The sequence below is a fragment of the Vulpes vulpes genome, chromosome 15 (genome assembly GCF_048418805.1).
Source record: "Vulpes vulpes isolate BD-2025 chromosome 15, VulVul3, whole genome shotgun sequence".
Classification (NCBI taxonomy): Eukaryota; Metazoa; Chordata; class Mammalia; order Carnivora; family Canidae; genus Vulpes; species Vulpes vulpes.
The window spans coordinates 47,213,309-47,231,187 of NC_132794.1; the positions used below are offsets into that span (position 1 = coordinate 47,213,309).

The 17,879-nt window shown below is 50.0% G+C and overlaps 1 protein-coding gene across 6 annotated transcripts in view; it reads left to right on the forward strand.

The window, feature by feature from the left end:
- Window positions 1-12,572: 12,572 nt before the first annotated feature.
- Window positions 12,573-17,879, forward strand: part of PAK6 (p21 (RAC1) activated kinase 6) — a 36,514-nt gene continuing 31,207 nt past the window's right edge. For 5 of the 6 annotated variants that reach the window (XM_025998455.2, XM_072738247.1, XM_072738249.1 and 2 more), the window contains exons 1-2: window positions 12,573-12,711; window positions 13,500-13,583. The gene's annotated coding sequence lies outside the window, so the exon portion shown is untranslated. Of the gene's footprint in view, window positions 12,712-13,277; window positions 13,331-13,499; window positions 13,584-17,879 lie in introns of those variants that run through there. The other variant, XM_072738242.1, reaches the window with a different exon arrangement.

Below are 17,879 nucleotides of genomic sequence, written 5' to 3' on the forward strand. Positions count from 1 at the left end.
GAAGATGTTTGTTGAGTTTTTTTTTTTGTTTTGTCTTGTTTTTAGATTTGTATTTAAGAGAGAGAGAAAGCACAAGCAGGGGGGAATGGCAGAAGGAGAAGGAGAAGCAGGTTCCCCACTGAGCAAGGAGCCCAATGCAGAGCTTGATCCCAGGACCCTGAGACCATGACCTGAGCTGAAGGCAGATGCTCAACCAACTGAGCCAGCCAGTTGCCCCAGGAAGATGTATTTTAAAAAATTTTTTTAATATAGCAAACTTCAACTTTAATGAGGTCCTTGCTTCCACCAAAGACAGAAGAAGCTATAAAGGTGGCATTTCAAATCAGTTTGGGAAAAACTGATGTTGAAACAATGGGTTGGAGTTTGAACTCAGTCTTCAATGCCACCACTAGTGCATACCTTTGTGCAAATTAGAAAAATTCCTCCAGTGGATTCTGTACTTTCCTGTGCACTGTAGCCTTGCTGGATTTCAGCCCCCACTTAGCCTGTCAGCCTGGTTCCCTTGTGCAGTGGATCCGTTGCACAGCCATATGCAGTAGTCTTGCCTGTTTCGCTGCTTATCTGCAAAACCACTTTAGATAGATCAAAAATATTAATGTAAGAAAATGAAAATGTAAAATAGTAGGAACACCTGGGGAACACAGTCAGTTAAGCACCCGACTCTTGGTTTTGGCTCAGGTCATGATCTCAGGGTCGTGAGATAGAGCCTCCATTGAATATCAGACGCATGCAGTCAGCACAGAGTCTGCTTGAGATCGTGTCTCCCTCTCCCCTGCCCCTCCTGTTCGTTCTCTCTCTCTAAAATAAATACGTCTTTAATATACATATATAAAATACTAGATGACTTTGTAATCTTCTGTTGTGATGTAAGAAACCAAGATAGAGGCAAGAAGATTATAATTTATTACTATGGTAGATAAAACCCAAAATCTATTATGGCTACCTATCCCTCCCTCCAAAAGAAAAACTGAAACTAGGGAAAATTACTTGCAACATATATTTGCATCATCTTTCATTTGTGTCACCTCAGAGTCTCATAACTGATCTCTCTGCTTCCCCATCCACTTCTAGTTGTAACAGAACCCTTACTACAGCCTGTAAGATATTACTGCTCTGCCCCACCACTCCCTGACCTCTTCTCGGACTCTCGTTTTCCTCACTCACTCTTCCCTAGCCGGTCTACTTCCTTGCTGCTTCCTAACCACACCAACTGGTTTCTCTCTTCATGGCTTTTTCGCTTGCCATTTCTTCTGCCTGTATCTTCATATAGATTACTCCCTTACTTTCCTTCAGGTATTCTCCTAAATCTCCACCTTACCAGAGAGAGAGGTCTTCTTCCCTGGCCATTCTGTACACAACAGCATCCCCCGCCACACACACTGCTGTCACTCTTTACCCTGCTTTGTTTTTTCCAAAGCACCTGTCACATTGTGTGTGTGTAATTTTTTTTTTTTTTTCCTGTATCCCACTACTAGAATTTAGCTTCCTTAAGGACAGGAATTTACTTTGTTTCCTGTTTTAACCCCATGAGTAAAATATGACAAAGAACTATTTAACCCTAAAGTACAAACTCTTTAAAAATTTTTGAAAACAATAGAAATAGACAAAGGACGTGAATAATCCACTAAAAACATTTTAATGGCCAATTTACCTGAGATGTTCACCCTTCATTCCTAATTAAATAAAATGTAAAATAAACCTGAAATTTTTATCATTCACATAGGAAATAGTTGAAAATTGTGTAACAGTGAGGGGAAGCAGGTACTCATATATTACTTATTAGCTGGAGTGCAAATTGTACATTATTAGAAGGTGATTTGGCAGTATTTATTAAACTTAAATATTCTCTCCAGCTGAGAAATTTTTCTAAGAATTTATCTTAAAGAAACATTGGCACAGGTACTCAAAAGCACCATTTGTATTGTCGTCTTCCCTGCTTCCAAGGCTCTTTAGTCCCAAAGGAAAGATCAGTATGACAGACCCCAGGAAAATGAGAGTCCTGGAATCAGTGCAGAGGTGCCATCGGACCATTTGTGTAGACTACAAGGGTGCTGTGACACTGGTGCTGAGAAAGCCCATAGAGATAGCAGAATGTACATTAGGCTTAAACTCCAGAAGTTTTTAGTTTAGGTTAAAAACAAAAAAGCTGAAGAGAAAACCTTTGGGGACAGCAATAGGAGTGGGGAGAGACAACAATGAAGGCGTTTACTTTTCAATTTGTGCATTTCTGGACCTTTTGAATTTCCTGACCATGTCCATGGATTACTTTTTTCTCTTTTTTGTCTCTTGTCTAAGAAATGATGGGCCAGATTTTATGATCTTTCCTTTATATTAAAAAATAAAAAGCCTAATAACTTAGTTTTAGTTTTAAAACAATAAAACTTGTTTTATTTTTTCCCAAATGGAAAATTTGGGAAGCTTTATCATCCAAATGATCAAAGCAATATTAATTTGGAATTAAAATGAGAGACTGAAGGGCACCTGGGTGGATCAGTTGGGTGAGTGGCGGTCTTCAGCTCAGGTCATGATCCCAGGGTCCTGGGATCAACCTCCGAATTGGGCTCCCTGCTCAGTGTGGAGCCTGCTTCTCCCTTTCCCTCTCTGTACCTCCCCCCTGCTCAGGCTTGCTCGCTCTCTCTATCTCTCTCTCCCTCCCTCCCTCCCTCCCTCCCTCCCTCCCTCCCTGTCTTTCTCATAAATCTTTTAAAAATATGAGAGAGGGCAAGACTGGGTGGCTCAGCGGTTTAGTGCCGGCTTCAGCCCAGGGCCTGATCCTGGAGACCCGGGATCTAGTCCCACATCGGGCTCCCTGCGTGGAGCCTGCTTCTCTCTCTCTCTCTCTCTCTCTCTCTCTCATAAATAAATAAATAAATAAATAAATAAATAAATAAATATAATTTTAAATCATTGAAGATAATATATCTAAACTATCTTTAGTATGCTGAAATATCTTATATATTCAAATGTTTTTGTAATTTTCTATTTGAAATATGCATTCCAAAATTACCATCTTCCTTATAATTTCCTATGTCTGTGAACAACAGATTGAATTACATAAAACTTGATTTTTTCCAAAACAAAATAAGCATTTCATGGCTTTTGTATAAAAACTTGAGTTAAAAAAAAAAAAAAAACTTGAGTTTTTACAAACTGACATTGTATGATTAAGAAAGGAACAGACAGACCATGATTAACTTAGGCTAAACTTCTACAAATCTTTTTTTTTTTTTTTTTTAAATCTTTATTTATTTATGATAGTCACAGAGAGAGAGAGAGAGGCAGAGACACAGGCAGAGGGAGAAGCAGGCTCCATGCAGGGAAGCCCGACGTGGGATTCGATCCCGGATCTCCAGGATCGCGCCCTGGGCCAAAGGCAGGCGCTAAACCGCTGCGCCACCCAGGGATCCCTAAACTTCTACAAATCTATACCATTTTTTCTATCAAAGCCTACCGCTACTGATAATCCTGCTTCTTAGAGGCTCCTTTGGCAGATTTCCAGCTGCCGAACAGTATTGTCCCATAAGTTCAAATTGGCCTCTCCATGGGAAAGGAGTGGTTGCTCAAACTGCTGGTTTTCAAATCCCTTGTGAACAAAGGATTATGTGTCTATTACTTTTATATACTTCCAGAGATTAACACATAGTTGTCAAAAATAAATCATGATTTAAAATGTTGGAAAATAGCAGCTACAAGTTCGAGAACTAGTTACACTGGATCCTTGGTGAGGGGAGATAAAATCTATCCTAGGCTCTAGATGTGCATGGAATCATAACCTCACTTTCTAGTGTGTCACTTTATGTATGTTTCTGTAACCTTCTATTGTAATTGACTGCTGACCTTACATTGTGAAACACTTCATTGTCCTCTTTACTCCTTTCAAAATTAAATATTATTTCCACAAGTGCAGTTGTTCCATTGGAATGTGTGCTTCACATCCATTTGCAAGCTATGTAAATCAGCATATGCTGATTAATCTTACTGGCCTGGTCATGTGATGTATTTTTATTTAATTGCTTCAGTCCTGCAATTAGCAAAAAAGAATGGCATTTCATAAAAACAAATACCCATTCAAATCTGCAAACAAAAAGATGAATATATACATTCATTTGTTTGCTTATGCATTTTTTCAAACAAAATCTAAATATCTGGTAATATTAGAATAAAGTGATAAAAACATTGAAAAGGGGACACATGAAGCTTCAGTTAGATTGGCTCATTCAAGGAAATGAGATCGCTAAGGATAAACGTGTGTGTGGTACAGTGAGTCAAGGAATACCAGCAAATCGAGGGGGTTAGACAAGCAGAAATAAGAGCGAGGCAGAGTAGATGAAAGTCAGCTAGGGTTGCTGGGAGATACCTTCCATGTCCACTGGACTCCATCACTGAACAGAGGGAAGCCACTCCCACTTGCTGAGGACCCCCCCAGACAGGCACCTCCAGGATCCTAGCATGTAGACCCGTGGTTGAGGTTCCATGGTATAGCCACTAGAGGCCGCCCCATAGCTCCTACTTGTACCATTTCCCTGCTGCAGTATTATTAGCTGCCTTGGACAGGCACGTGTACAGGCCTTACCTCTCTCACTCAGATGAGCTCTTTGGGACAAGATCTGTGTGGGGGGGTGTTTTATACCTTAGTTATAACTTGCACGTATAATATAACTGATATTATAGGGGGTCAATTGCACAGGCCCAGGGCCTGCTAGAACCTTCTCAATATTGAGGTGGCTCCCTGCCTGTGGTGCCAACTCAATACTAGTATGGTGGTTAGAAATGCTGCCTCTAGAGCTAGAACCCCTGGGCTTGAATCCTGGCTCTGTGGCACTGAACAAGTTACTTACCCTTTCTGAAATAGTGTCCTCTATAAAATGAGGATAGCGTGCTTGAGTGCCTATCTTACAGAATATTGTGAACTAAGGTTTTCAGTACAGATAATTTGCAGATACCTATGTTGATTTAGTTCTAATGTTACTTGAACAGTTTAAAATTCTCTGGAATCCTCTCAAGTACTTTGGGATCCTAGCTAGTTGATCACTACCTGTACTATCTTTTGAGTTAATTTATAATATAACATGTAGCCAAATCTGTAATATGATAAAGGTAAGTGAAAGAAGCATGGTGTTCTATAATCAAAAGATAAGGAGGAAGGAGTTGTTTCTGTTGGAGGTGACCTTTAGGAAAGCAAATCTTTGTCCTTAAGACAGTCTCAGGATTGGCCACGCACCAAGCTGTCAGGAAGGTCCGTCTGGTCCCCAGTCTTAGTCCACAAGGGCATTTCAGCCTGAAGGGTCTTCTCTGGCTTATGGATTCTGCTGCTTCTGTGCCGTGTTCAAAGTACAGGAACCCTTAAAAGGCTACCTCTGGTCCGTTTGTTCTGATGCATCAGACAGGATTGTGCTGCTCTCAGTTGTGAGCAACAGGATGCAGATTTCCTTCACCTCTAGCCACTGACAGATGTGGCTCACTCCCCTCCCCCTCTCCTCCACCAGGAGAAAGACTGTCCAGCTTAGGGAGCAGGGCCTATTCACCCCACTTAAAGCTAAGACATTTAGTCTCTCTCTGACACTTCTTGCTAGAGCCTATTAGGCTTTTGGAACGATTTCTGTTTTATGCTCCGCTGTCTCCCTCTCCTGAGCCAATACGTAAAAGATGACCACTTGCTTAATAGGAAAAAGAAAAAGGGGAACATAGGGAGCCCTATAAACTCAATTCCAGAACTAGAAAGCTTGGGCTCAAGCCCTAGGTCTTCTCCTTACTGGCTGTTAGAGCCGGGCAGGTCAGTCTGCCATCTAGAAACTATTGCCAATGGCTCCTACCCCCGGTGGCCGTTGTGAGAGTTAAAAACTAGATGTGGCTGCTTAGCATGAAAGTTCTTTGGCTCATAGCAAGCCGCAGATTCCTCTGTCTCCCCAGCAGACCCCAGAGCTGGATGCACAGGAGGCAGTTGGAGCTCTCATAATCCACTGTGGAGTCTAAGCCAAGATGGAGACGTCTGACATTATTCACTTAGGCCTCCAACTGCAACCTGTTGATGCCCATTTTATTCTTTGTTGAAATGTGTTCATTTACCCCTCTAGGGCAACAAATAATCTCTCGGAATGTGTCAAAGAAGATTAGCCAAGAAGTATTTATTAAGCTGTGCTGGGGTTCCATATTAATGACAGGCGCCACAGAGGGCATAAAGAAATGTAAGGATGCTCACTCCCTTCAGGGAGTTTATAATTTAGTTAGAGGAACAGGATATTACAGGTTAAAACCAACAGATGTAGAGAGAAATAAGTCAAAGGACATTTCAAGGTAAGTGACCACAGGTCAAAGGAGTGGAGCAGATGTGTTTTAAAACACTTGGAGAGGGCAGCCCCGGTGGCTCAGCGGTTTAGCGCAGCCTTCGGTCCAGGGCGGGATCCTGGAGACCCGGGATCGAGTCCCACATCGGGCTCCCTGCGTGGAGCCTGCTTCTCCCTCTGCCTGTGTCTCTGCCTCTCTCTCTCTCTCTCTCTCTCTCTCTTTCTGTCCCCCTCTGTGTGTCTCTCATGAATAAATAAATAAATCTTTAAAAAAATAAATAAATAAATAAAACACTTGGAGGAAGTGAGGGCCAGACCAGGCTGGGATGGCATGGCATGGCATGGCAGGGATTGGAGCTGGTTTGTATTAGGTAGTTTTCAGCTATAAAAGTCAAAACAACCCAAAATTTCATAACGGGTAAGAATATCTGTTATCTCACATATAATAAGCCTGGAGCTCAGAACATGTGGAGGGCCCAAATTTCTATTCCACCATCTTCAGCATGTTGGCTTTTGTCCTCAGGCCTGTCACCTTATGAAACCCAGTTGGTGACCACAGTTCCCAGATCAACAACTTAGAACAGCACAAGAAAACTTTGCCCAGAAACCCTCTCAGCAAACTTAGTCTTGTCCACATAGAGGATACCTAGGGCCTACACCAGCCCCTGGCAAAAGGAAGAGAATTAAGAAGATTGGTTCAAACTAATCAAGATTCGCTCCTGGGGCTGGGGCTGGGCAGGGCCCCTTCCTCCAGCACACATGTATGAAAGTGTACATCCAAATAAATTGGGTTTCTTCCACCAATTAAAGAGAGAGATGGACTCAGAGAGGCAACCAATGGTGTGTGCCACGTGGGTGGTGTTGGTTCCTTGGTCCAAAAGGAAGCATTTGGTAGCAAATAGCATCCTGGACTCTGAAACAGATTGCCAGGGTTCCAAGCCCTGTCCTGTCACTTAGTAACCTGAGCAAGTAGGTTAAATTCAGGAGGCCTTAGTTTTCTCATCTCTGAGATGAGATAATAGGTCCTACCTAGAGTGTAAACTTCATGAGGACAGCGACTTGTCTTGTTCACTGAGCTACCCTCAGCACTTAGCACAGAGCTTTGCACCTAGCAGGTACTCAATAGGTATTTGTTGAATGGATTCATAAATTAGATTGTTGTGAGGATTAAATGAGTACAGTGCATAGCCTATAAATTGTGCCCAAGAAAATATACTTTGAGCTACATTTTAGAGACACTGGGAACCCTTCTCCACACGTGTCTTTTTGCTGCTTTGTTTCACATGGGCTGCCAGATTTATCACTGAACCCTTGCTCACGCAGAAGTTGACATGTGTCAAGAAGGCTCTGCTCCTGGTGAACTGGGGCTAGGACAACAAAGGCCCGTCACATCCTCTGCCAGAAAGAGGAAAACACTTGTGAGTCCAATACTTGGGACTCTGCAGGCTGCAGCTCTGACCAGTTTCTGAGCCGACCTTCACATTGTTAACTCCTCACATTGTTAACTCCTTGGGGTCAACCCCCTGAACCCCACCCCGCTGGGACCAGCTCAACTCATTCTGAGTGGAGGAATGCCTGTTTCACTGACAGAAAGGTTTGTTTCCACTCCATCTCAAGTCCAGTCCCAGCCAGCGTCTGACAGGTGGGCCAGCCCCGCCCATAGAGGCTGCCCGCAGGAAATGCTCACCCTGTTTCTCCCAGAGTAGGGGGGAAGCTCCTGCAGGGAAACAACAGAGCCCCTAGCCACTTGGATCACTCCTAAAGTTTTTGAGATTCTGATCTGTCGTCCCCTCCCTCCTGTCCCCGGTAGCATTTTAAGGGCATAATGGCAAGAAGGGAAGACAAAAATGCCTACCTTAGGGCCTCTCTGACCCTGCTGACCCTGGCCTTGTCTCTGGTCTATCTCCCCCCTGATCATGCCCCATCACCCTCTCTTCTTGCTCCCCCTGCTTGAACCAGAGGCAGGGGCACTGTGGGGCTGGAGGCCTGGAGGATGCTAAACCAGTTTCTCAGGAATAATCCCTGTCTTCCCTCAGACTTCACTATGGTCCCTTGGCCTCCTCCCAGCTTCCCATGCCCATTGGTATCCAGGTAGGTTCTGCAGCCCAGACTGGAATATTGGAAGGCCTCGCCATTCCCTCTTCACTTTTAGGCAGCATTGATCAAGGCCAGAGGGTCAGTGGCCAGGCAGCAAGGCTGTTAGCCAACAGCAATATTAACTACCCAGCCTCCCTCCCCCACCTCCAGGCCTTTCCAATTTGCTTTTGTTGAGGAAAAGAGCTCCTGAGAAATTCCCTAATCTGCAACCCAGCAGGCATTCCTACTCCATGGAACACGGTGGAGAAAATCCCCCTGCCAGCTGTCTTCCACACACCTTGCCCAGCCCCCAGGGTTCCTCATCACCCTGGGCTCCCTGCCCCACCCACCCTCACAGGATGGATGGAGAAGTGGGGCCAGGGAGAGGGCACCAAAGGGACACAGAGCGTCCCTATCTGACCAGGCCCTCAAACTTCCTTCCCACTAAGGATCTCTAGGACTTGACCCTTCTTTACTTGACTATCCTCCCCTTTGCTTAACCTAACCAATACCATGAAGGCAGGCAGATATCCTGGAAACCTCTGCTTCCCGGGCACCCCATCTGCCAGGTAGGAAGCCCTTTGGGAAAAATCTCTTGAGAGTGGGCCTCTGCCTCTGGTCTGGTTCTCCTCGAGGCTCAAAGGCTTAGGAGCACCTCTAAAGAGAGGCCTCCCCAGAGTGCAGGACACACAGGCCCCCAGTGGCAACACTTGCTCATTAATCCAAGCGCTTCCCCGTAGGGGTTGAAGGTGGGAAGAATTTGTCCCTCCCTTCCTGGCCCTGCAGCAGAGGTGTTGACAAGTGTAGGCAGGTAGAGACAGGCCCACACAGCCATTAGGAAGGTCTTCGTAAAGCTCCCTGCATACCACTCAGCATGACGGGAAGTGTGAGGAAGATCCTAAATATCTAGAAAAAGTTGTCTGTAAAAAGGAATTTTTACCACACCCTAGAACCCTCAATTTTGTTTCTGAAACTTTTCATTCTTTGGGAAAACCTGGGAAGCCTTAGTTTATAAAAATTGTAGGACTCTGCTGTTACATGGCCTGAGTACACCGCCACTGGTTTCTTCAAACCGTGCAGTGGGACGTTGCTGATGTAAGCCAGCGCTCCAGCGGAACCTGACTGAACCCACAGGAGGCAAGTCACCTTTGAGGCAGTATCTCCATTTGCAAGAACAAAAGAATAGAGTGAAAAACTGCTACTAAGAAATTGTAAGGACACCCTCTTGGCAGATTTGCCGATGCTGCAATTCCCAGGGAGCCGAGATTCAAAGGCAGAGTCCCCTGGTGACAGCACCCGCCGCCGCCACTGCCTTTGACTGAATTACAGAGACGTCACACAGTCAGAGCCGGAGCCAGGACGGGCCTGTGTGGGCAGCAAAGGGAACAATCCGAGCCTATGAGCAGGGAAAGCTGAGTTCCAGTCATGACTGCCTCTGTTTCCTCTGCGGCTCTGCTGAGTCACTTCATCTCTCGGGGCTGCAGCTTTCATACCTGTCGAAGGGGGCACAGGGCTGGTGGTCCTAGAGTCCCTCTCAGCTCCACGATTCACTGTATTCTAAGTAAGGATGGCCAGAGCATAGAAACTCCTCAAGCGTTCATTCCACCCGGATTACGTGAGTGTTTACTATGTGCTCAGCACCAGGCTGGGCTTCCTGCCCCGGAGAGCTCGAAGCCCGCTGGAACCAGCAGACACGTGACTCTGCTGGGATAAAGAAGGGCCAAGGGCACACCCACTGGCCCAGGGATGTCTGGGCATCTGCCCACCTGTCCCTGCAATGGGCAGCCACACTTGGGAGGGTTTCTTTCAATGGTCCACAGGTCCCGCTTGCCCTTGTACAACCTATGCGAGAGATGGATCTGAGTTGGCAGGCGTCCTCACCAAATCAAGAAGTCACGCAACATGATGGAGTAGAGGCATAGGTCTCCGTTTGTGCAGGCCCCCCATTTTCAGAAGCCTATAAAGACAAAAAAGAGTTGAGAACTACTGATTTATCATGCTCAGGAATTGAATAGAAAAAAATAGCAAAGGTGCTTGTTTTGAGCATCAGCTGGATTTTGATCCCCCAGTACCCGTTCCCCCTCAATAACAGCACCCTACTTTTGTTCCCCACATCATGTGTGGCAACAGAAGGGCTGTGCCCAATGTACCCTCCCCTCCGCATGTGACCTGAGCCTGCCAGCCACTTTCCTTGTTCTTGCAGCAGATGGCAGAGGTGTGCTCGGTGGGGCACGTGGTAGGGGCACCTTCCCACCAGGGGTGGCTACAGTATCCTGTTGCCTAGAGCGCTGGCTTCTGCCCTGGACTTGATTCTTCAGGCTTCTCATCAGTGCTAGGACTTAGTTACCTGACAGCCATCAAAAAATTCCTTTCCTCCTCAGGATGGAGCTGGAGTGGGTCCCATGGCTGGTAGTTGGAGGACCTAATGGAAATCTTCATGCTCAATGATATGAGGTCCAATGTGCACTTCAACCAAAATGTCTGTGTGCAGCTTGAGACCTTAGCTCCAGAGGTGACTGGGGGTCATGGTTTTGGAAGATATACCTGCCCTCATGTGGTGGGTAGATAATAGTGATGAAAGTAGAGAAAAAGATTGTTTACTGAGCTCTCAGGACGAGCCGTCCCTGTGCCAGGAGCTTTGTTTAATTCCCGCAACCCTATGAGGCAGGTGAAATCATCCCGATTTTGTGGACAATGGAACTCAGCTGGTTAAATCACATGCCAGAGGTCACTTGGTTGATGACCAACAGAGCGGGGATGCGAACTCAGGACGGTGAAAACTCAGAACTTGGGCTTTTAACCAGACACCACACTGCTACACTGGAGGATTTATGGAAGAGTTCTCACAAAGAATCCGACCAGCCCAGTGCTACCTTGGATATAAGGGTCAAGGGGGGTGGGAAGAGCCAAGGAGTGCAGCAGTCTCCATCTGGTTGCCAGCAACAGTGGGGCCACTCATTGGGGACACTACCTGCAGCAGGACAGCCTGGGTGAGCACGTCCAGGTTGACAGCCAAAGCCACGGAGAAGGTGGTGTTTCAGAGAGCATGGCAAGAGAGGAGCAGGGGGCCAAGACTGGGGAGCTTGGGGATTCCATAGTTGGACACTGGGAGGAGAAGAGGAGCTAGGGGAGGAGACAGACAGCCTCAGAAGCCAGGAGGGCATTTTGGAAGGCCAGGCTTCACCTGGTGCACTCAGGGAAGCTGGCCCATGGGTGCCCGGGGGAGCACCCCCTCCTGTTTCTAAAGGGTCTGGCTGAGTGGCTGGCTTCTGGCCCCTCCCAACCCAGGGAGCTGGTGCCCATGCTCCACAGCACCAGCTGAGACCCCAAAAGGGGAGTTGGGCCCAGCTGCAGCCAGGGCCTACCGGTCCTGTCCTGTGGTACAGGGAGCCAGGGTGGGGGTGGGGGTGGCCTGGGTTCTGCGGGCTGGGGGAGGCTTCCACGGAGCCTGGCAGGCAGCCCTTCCCTTCCCTCCCCCTCAGTCAAGGAAGGCAGGGAAAAATGTGTTTTTATAAATAGCTCCAGCCCCAGCTGATTTGTAAATTCAGTGGGTTTTTTTGTGTCAATGACATCACCCTCCTCCCCATAGCAACCCCCGACGATATCAAAATTGCCAAGCAACGTTGGAGCAGCTCCGTGCCCCAAACGAGCAGGTCGTTGCCTGAGGATTTAATGGAGAAATCCCAAAGTGAGCCTGGGTGCATGGTGGAGGAGGGGCGCGCTGCGGCTGGGAAGGCAGCAGGAGCTCGCTTGCGCCTGTGTGCAGCCTGCCAGGCAGCCCTGGGCCTGCTGGCGCTCCTCGGCCAAGGCCACGCTCCCTTTGACAGCGCTGCTGTCGACAGATGGGGGAGGGCACTGCTCCCTGCCTGATGTGCCAGGAGCTGGGAGCAGCCATCCAGGTGACTAAGCCGGCCCACTGGCACTGAGTCACCTGCTGGCCCCCAGATTCCTTCCTCCCTTTTGGCATCGGATTATTTTGGGAGCTGGAAACTCGGAGCTGCACCTGGGGCCTGCCCCTTCCAGTCCTTCCCTCTCTACCCTGGGCTCTAAGGAAGATGGGACCTATCAGGAATCCGCTGCCTCCCCCTAAGGATATGGAAGATGCTGTGGGGGCCCGAGGTTCCAGGAGAGAGATGCTGGCCGGCGAAGTGCAATAGCAGATATGGTGATCAGGCTGCTGTGTCCTCTGGAGGTGTCAGGAGAGAAGGGGAGCCGGGTCCGTGCTAACTGGAGTTCTCCCGGGCTGGCTTTGAACTCACCTCCCGCAGGATATTGCTGTGAATGAGTGGCTTCTAGGGTCAGAGTGGCATTTGGAGAGCAAGGCTGGATTGGCTGAGGCTGGCCTGTGCAGGTAGGTGGCTCTGTGCTGGGTGTGTGTGTATGAGGGTGTGCATGTCATCCCCTCCCCCTCCTGCTGAGGACAGAGAGCTGGGGACGGAGGACTTGGCAGCAGTTAATCCTAACTGACTCCAGACCCTCCCAGACCCTAAGGTGGGTGCTTTGGAAAAGGGACACCAAGCGCCTGGCCTAAACAGGACGAGGAGCAGCTCCAGCTCAGGCCCAGACCCTCTCTATGAGGCCACAGGACAGAGACACGGGAGGGTTTCGGGTAGGGAATGGCCGAGAGGGGGAGGCCAAGGCGGAGGCCCACCTGCCAGCACGCCAGACCCCCACTGGCTGCCCCCCGTCTTCTGACAGCCCCAGGGAACTAAGGAGACAGCCTCCTACCAACGAATTCTGTCATCCGACCATGTAGTGCCAGGCAGCACCGAAGCGTGTCCTCTGCGAGCCCACAGGGACGCATTCCCGGAGGAAGGCGCCGGCCAGGACGCGGCCTCCCCACGCTCGGGGCCCGCCGGGGCCGCCGCCCGGCCTGGCGCCCACGGAGCATGCTCCAGTGTGTCAGGCAGAGGGGCGTGGGCCACCTCCCCGCGCCTCCCCCAGAGGGCTGGCAGGCTCGGGCCACACCGGTGAGTGAGCTGCCAGGGGGAGCAAGGCTCTGCGCCCACAGGGGCAGGACACCAAGACGACACCAACCAGGAGCCTTCGGGAGAAGCGGCTAAGCAAGAAAAGCACTGAGGTTTTCTTCCTCCTTTCCTTTCTCTCTCTTTTTTTTTTTTTTTTTTTTTTTGCCTGAAGGGAGTGCCTCTTCCTGGGCTAGAAACGAGCACCGGCTTGCAGTGAGTGAGGAGCTGCACCCCCAGCGCCCCAAGAGTGGCCACGGTAAGGTCCCTGCGGCCAGGAGGCTGGGGCCGGGGCCGGGGCTCGGGCCCTGCGGGCGGGGCTGGGGCGCCAAAGCGTCCAGGCTCAGGGGCGGAGGCCGCGGGGCTCCGGGACGAGGAGCCCCACACCCCACGCCCCACCCGGGCCTGCTGCTGCCTTCCCAGGTTGATTTTGAAACAGCCTGGTGCAAGCTGGCTTCTGGCTTCCCGGGTGGAGGAAGAAATGCTTGTTTCTACTGTTCCTGCCTTTACCTCCCGCCCTCTTGCTGGGCCAGGCTGGTGTGGTGCCACCGGGACGCCCTTCAGGGAGGCCCCGCTCACCCCCACCACCTCTCTGGGACACTCCACTCAACTATTCATCCCACAGATATTTATGGAGCACCACTGGGACCCAGCTCCCAGGCACGCCCTCGTGCAGAGTTTGACCTGGCCGAGATTCTGACTCTGAAACTTGGCGGGAGGTCCGGTTCAGGGGACCGCCTGGCTGGGCACCATTGCTTCTCACAGGCCCCAGGCTCCCCAGCTCTGCTGCAGGGTTCAGGACACGCTTGGCTCCAGGAGGGTCATGCCCACTGGGCTCGGGGCTTAAAGTGCTGGGGCTCCATGAAGAAGCCAGGCGAATCCAGCGCACGCGGTTTGGTCTTTCCCTGGTGTCACACAGCAAGGCTGGAGGGTCTTTCCCTAAGCTGGTTCTGGTGGGAACTGGGTACCAGGAGTAGAGGATGGACTCAGGGCTGCCCGACCCCACGGAGGCTCTTCTAGCTAGGGATAAGGCCTTGGGGCCGAGCAAGGGGGCCCCTCTGCAGCTTAGGAGGGGGCCTTGAAGCTGAAAAGCTCTGTGCACTTGAGAATGGGTGCAAGGTGGCGGTGTGGGGGCTGTACAGACCTTTTGGGCTCCCAAAGACAGACTGATTCTTTATGAGCTGAGCTCTCTGGAATGTGCCAGGCACAGGGAAGGTGCAGGTGGGTCTGGGGGTCTCTAGCCACAGTAAAGCTCACTCAGCACAGTACCCAAGGATGAGAGGGGGTGCCCTCTGTCCTGGAGAAGCACACTGGACTTAAGTCCAGATGAACTGCCAGTGTCTCCCAATCAATTAAGCCCCATACCTGGCTCTGGTATGAGGAAAATGACCCAGCAGTGGAGGTATTTGCCTCCTTGCAAAAGGTGACTCCAAGCCTAGGGGGTCTCCGATGTATGCAGAGCTGAGCAGCTGCTGATACCCATGCTCTGCTGGCAGAGGTTATGGAGTGCCAGACAAACAGCAGGCCAGCTGCCTGGGCTAGGAGGAAGCAGAGGGTAGAAGCCAGGGCACAGGTGGCATGGGAGGGCAGGAAGAGGAGAGGTTGCCTGGGGTTTCAAGAGGGCTCAGGGAGGGCTCTGGATGGCTGCTTTCTTATACCTACCCATGTCCTGGGAGGGGCTGGCAGGAGAGAGGTGGAGACACTGAGAGACAGTCCCAGAGATGCTTCTAACACACTGTGTCCTGGGTGCAGAAGGCAGGGAGGACTGTCCTGTGGCCCGATGCAGAACCATTCCTCTAGGATACCCTCAACACCATAAGTGGGAAGGCCCAGGACTCAGGACCGACTCAGGCAGTAGGAAGGTTGCTAGCCAACCTCCTGAACAGGCATTCGGCAGCCTGACCCTCAAAGAAGTGAGTTAGCCAACAAGTTGGGATAGAACATGGAAAAGGAAACTTTCGAGGCAGAAAGAGCTCTCGACTACCTGGCCCTGCCAAGGGAAGCACACTGACCAGAAGCTGCCCCCTCATGAGCTCTGCCTGAGGGCGCACTCAAGGCTAAGGTGAGAAGTAGAAGACGTGAGATAAAGGGAAACTTGTCTGTTCTTGGCAAGACGTGGGCTCCAAGCAGCACTTGGAGGTGGCAATTGGCACCTGGTTCTGCTCTCTCGCTTTCAGGGGTTGCCTGATGACTAAGTACAAAACACAGGTGGCAGAGACGGGGTGGGGGGAAAGTGCTGATAAATGAAGGAATGAGCCCTTCCCCTGGAGAGCTTACAGCTCTTCCCCAGAGGAGTAGAAAAGGGAGCCGAGCTTGGAGCCAACCCCACCAGAGACCAGTTGAGCTATAGAGCTTTGATCGGCAACAGGGTGGTGATGTTCCTTTGCCCACCCCAGGCCCCAGACTCGCTGCTGAAGCTGTCAGCCATGACCCATCCAGTCCAGATAATTTATAAATTTAGACCAATACTGGGAGATGGATCTTAAAGTAGAACCTAACAAAGATGGATAAAAACAGATTAATTGAGAATGGAAAGCAAAGGAAGAAGCCGTTGGAACAGCAATGGGCAGAGGATGCATGCTCGAGGAGGTATACAAATGCAAGAGGGAGAATGGAGAATGCTGGGAAGGAATGGGAAGGAATGCCATACCAGCTCCAGTTTTTCCTGAATGGCAAATTGTCAGCCACTGAGTTTCTCCTAGAAATGACTTGAGTCTGTTGAGAGTTTCCTTCTCCATCTGGGGTCTAGTTGCAAGTCTTGAGGACTTAAAACAGGCTGACAGAAAAGGAATCAAGAGGCCTGGTCCGACTCCTTTGTGGGTCTGAAATTCTGTCACGTGGTGGCCCTGATTCATTGAGGAACTGTGTACTCACGAGCCCCACTTGAAGCACAAACTTGGAGGGGCTGCTTGCAGGGGGCCAGACCCAAGACCACAGGGGACCTCTTGATTGCTCTGGCAAGTGACTTAGAAATGCCCAGGAACCATAAGGTTCAGACTCAGAGACTTTATGCTTTTTCTGCCGAAGTTATCTGTTCTACAGATTTAGGAAAGGTAATCCCAGGATCTGTCCACCGCAAAGAGTAAAGTATGTCCCAGAACATGGCATACTTTCATATTCTGGGGGGAGTTAGCATGCAAAAAAATGGGTTCCAGTTCCCCCATAACTGCACAGACCCACATTAGCCCAAGCAAAGAGACACCCATGCTGGCCAGCAATTTCTATAAAACCTCATTACAACACATCAGGCAGTGCAGAGACCCAGGTCTTTATAGGAGGGGAGGAAATGACCTTTCTCCTACACCTGTGGATCTTCCGTGGCAACCTTCCCCCCTCCCCACCTCCCTCGTGCTGCCTCAGTCAGCAACTGCTGGCATCTTTCTGCTTGGCTCTGGTTTACCCAGGTCACAAAGCACTCAGGCCCCTGGGCCGCTGGCTTAGGAGGTGGAGGCAGATCTGTGTTCTCTCTCACACTAAGGCTAATCAAACTCAGAGAGGGGGTACCTCTGGGTGCTCAGAGAAGCAGATCCAGAAAGCTCAGGTCAGCTAGTGAGTTGCTCTGGTTTCTGAACCCCTTGTGTCAGGGACCCAGCCCGCTCCACCTCTACCCTCAGGGCAAATAGCAACCAGCCAGTCACCTTTACTCAAGGTAAGTAGAGGTGCTGCCTGTTGCCTGCCTGCCTGCCTGCTCCAGCTCCTGAAGGCTGCAGGAGCAGTGGCAGGCAGAGTTAAAACCGGGAGGACTGGTTCTCTGGTTCAGCTTCCTGGCCTGGAGCCTCCAGCCTCCATTTTCTTTCTTTTAGCTTCAAATGAGGAAGGGCACAGAGAGTGGACGGAGCCAGGGGACCATCTATTCCACAGCCCCACGTGCATCCCAAGCACAGTTCGGGGTCAGTGAGGTGGGGCGCAGAGGAGGAAAGGACTGCCCCCAAAAGAAGCTCACCACTTTGGATTGCCGTAGCACATTCGAGCCCAGAGGAGTCTCTAAGAATGTTTAATCAAGCCCCATAATTTTATAGTGGGAAGCAGAGGCCCAGGGAAGGAAAGTGTGTCCTGAGATCACACAGCTAACTGGGGGGCAGAGCCTTGGTTTCAAGCCTTGGGGGTCCGCACCTCCCAGTCCTATACTCCCTCACTGCCCACGCTGCCTTTTTTGTTAGCAGCAACATCAAATGTGTCCCCCAAGCATGGGCAGGCAAAAGCTGCAAGGTGACCTGATGGCTTGGAGAAGACAGCCTGGCCCCATACACCAGGAGGCCAGACAGGTCCTGATGATCCTCTGTGCCTCCTACCCTAACAGGGGCCTGGCTCTGTACTAGCGCCACCCCGGCCCCACCCTGTCCTGCGCTTGTATCTTGCCCAGCATGCAGCCCCAGTTCAGCCCATGTTCATTCATCAGTGTCCCCCAAGGAGAGGCTTTGCCCCCCCAGCCCAGGATACTCTCCAATAAACAGATCCAGCTAATTTGTAAATGGATTGACTTATGTTCTCCTTGTCCCAGGAAGCATTTTACATTTTAACCATAAAGCTGGCAGTGCCTTAAGCCAAAGAAGAA